Source organism: Aplidium turbinatum, chromosome 14 (assembly GCF_918807975.1).
Source record: "Aplidium turbinatum chromosome 14, kaAplTurb1.1, whole genome shotgun sequence".
NCBI classification, from domain to species: domain Eukaryota; kingdom Metazoa; phylum Chordata; class Ascidiacea; order Aplousobranchia; family Polyclinidae; genus Aplidium; species Aplidium turbinatum.
The window spans coordinates 19,348,734-19,351,742 of record NC_137485.1 but is presented as its reverse complement, the minus strand read 5'-3'; positions in this window follow the sequence as shown (position 1 = coordinate 19,351,742).

Genomic DNA, 3,009 nt, shown 5'->3' with positions numbered 1-3,009 from the left:
AAGGCAAGATGATTTGAGTTGATTGTTTGCGGGCTCAGTTTAGTGCAGCGTTTCTCAACCGGGGGTGCTGGAATAGACTGTAGGGGTACTAACTGCATACAGTATTAAAAAAATGCAATTTTACCTGTTACGTCAAGTATGGTGAGATTAAAGATGAGTTCCTTTTCTGCGAAACTTTGCAGACAACGACAAAAGCAGCAGATGTTTTTCGACTCTTGGACAGTTTTTTTAGAAGCGTCAGATTAAGTGGGAAAAGGTAGGATCAATCTGCACAGAGGATGCTCCAGCCATGCTCGAAAGCAGGTCTGCCCTTGTAAAGGAGAGGGTACCAGATCTTATTTTAAACCACTGTCTATCGCCATGCCTTGGCAGCAAAGACGTTGCCGCCCTACCTCAAAAAAGTTGTTGCAGTCTGTATTAAAGTTGTCAATTACATCCGGGGGCGTCCTTTAAGCAGTGATTCTCAACGTGGTCCACCAGGAATTTCTATTGGTCCACAGAGAGTTCTATAAATCCTTTATAAAACATTCTTCAAAATTGTATCATTTACTAACTTAGTACAGTAAATTGTGTAAGGACTGCATAACAGTGCATACAGGTGTAAGAAAATTATGATTATATGTCAGCGTGACACGATAATCATGTTCACTTCGTGATTTTTGATCGATTTTTCTGGAAGTGCTAGATAAGCTCAGCAGTTTTTGAACTTATTTTACTAGTTGACGAGTAGGCTATTGAACTGTTTAAGGCATAAGTGAAGTGCTTGCAGGCCTATTCAATAAATCATATGTTGCTCTAATTGTTGTGGTGTTGCACGAAGATTGCGCTTCTTCATGGTACAAAGTTTCTATAGGGAGAGTAGAGCTATTCGCTGAATGTTAATTAAATTATTTTATGAATGTCACATGTTATACATTTTCAAACGCTAAATTAAGTACTGTATTCTGCAGTGCTTTCAAATTAACAAAATGTTAGAAGCTCATGTTGCTAAGAAGGCAAAACTGACAACTGAGAGATTACCATTTTATTGAAACAATATGTGCAATTATTGTGCATGATGTTTTGTTAGAATAAAATTTGAAATTAAAATTATGTATATTCAAGTAGTTAAGCTTAAGTGTGCAAATTAAAAGGGTTTGCTTAATTAGTTTATAAAGTATTATTTTATTAAGAACGTGGCCGTGGCCGAGTGGTTAGCGCGTTGGGCTCGCAGTCGAGAGCCTGCATGTTCGACTCCAGCCACCCGCACTTGCTGTTGTGTCTCTGGGCAAGAAACTTAACGATAATTGCCTCTACCTAGTGATCGATTTCGAGTAATGGGTAGTACCAAATTTAAGTCATAAGTAGAGTAGACAACCGGAAACAGACATTGCAGTCGGCTGCAGCGTGGGTCAGGTGTACGTCGGAAGGCGTACACCGATGCATAGCGCTCAAGTCCGCTTTCCCGCAATGCAGGATAAAGATAAACAAACAAACAGACTAAGATTGAACAGGCCCTTGATTTTTCTGACCTATGTGCAATAGGCCTACAGTTTCGACTAGTGGCGTTCATGAGGCGTCAACATAGCAAAGTGGTTTGGATATTATTTTTTTTAAATATGGTCCATGGGCCAAAAAAGGTTGAGAATCACTGCTTTAAAGCACATATGCTTTGTGAGGAGATAGAAAGCGAACATCAAGTACTTTTTTTCCACACAGAAGTGCGGTGGCTCTCCCATGGAAAAGTCCTGACCCGTATTTTTATTTGCGTACATTGCGATAACATACAGTACTCTGCGATTACAGATGCGATACAAGGAAGACGAAAAGTTGAAAGATGAAAATGAAAAGTTTAAAGATAAAGTTTTCATCCTTTCTATCTGATTGATATTTTCAGCCATTTGAATGACCTGAAAATAATGTCCATGCAAGGCATGCAGGCCTACCCATATAATATTGTATGCAGAGATGGTAGAAGCCTTCAAGAAAGTTACTCTCTAGAAGCGTCGAGTCCAGGGAGGGAATGTGGCAGGGGCGTATCCTCAATGGAAGCAAGGGAAGCATTGCTTCCCCTGTCAAAATTGAAAAAAGAGAAGATGATGTTTTTAAGTAAAACGATTTCGTAATTTCTTTACCTGAACTCGAAAATTAACAGAGTATACCACTAGATATGACGACATTCACAATTTACATGTTTAAGGACACTATCTCGTGAATTAAAACATCTTGTCGCCTTTCCAAAAGCGATAAATTATTCATGGAAAAATTATCCGGAAACCAATGGAGCGGCGGAGGGCCTTTATATGCAAACACTTTGCAAGTCTTCACTGCCCCCAAAACAGGCCGTATTGGAGTTCCTACAACAGTATCGACGCACGCCCACTACTGGTTACTACCCTCCGAGCCAACTGCTCAACAATTGTTAGATTCGAACCAAGATCGACACTCTTCTCCCCACCACGTCTCAATACTGATCCTTGTTGCGTGCTGTCCTTCACACCACAACGAAGCCTGGACCCTCGCTGAGTTACAGCCGAAGTAGTTAAGCGTTAGGGCAGCCGAATCTTCCTGGTACGTCCACTTCGACATGATCCGACTTTAAAGAGTCATATGGACCTACTACAACCTCGCCACGCGTCCACGGAGGACCAGAAGCCGGGTGGTAATTCCTCCTCCAGCTTTTGACTCTTCCTCCGTTCCCTCTTTATCTCGGACCGACTGTGCCGGAATATAGACCAAACAATCCACGGAGGTCGACTCACCACAGCAAACCTTTCCTGTATTTGTTATTTTATATACGTATGCGAGAACACAACAGAATCGAATTTGGGTCTTCACGCACTCGGAATGTATCATCATCGCTTGGCAACGATATTAAAGAAATGAATCCACTGCTTTTGAATATATTTTCGCTTCACGAGATGACAACACACAAGGAACACGGTCATTATGAGTGGCGAGTTCGGTTCCTAGGCAAGGTAGCAGATGGAAACATCTAAACTAGAGGTGTCCAACCCGTGGCCCGCGAGA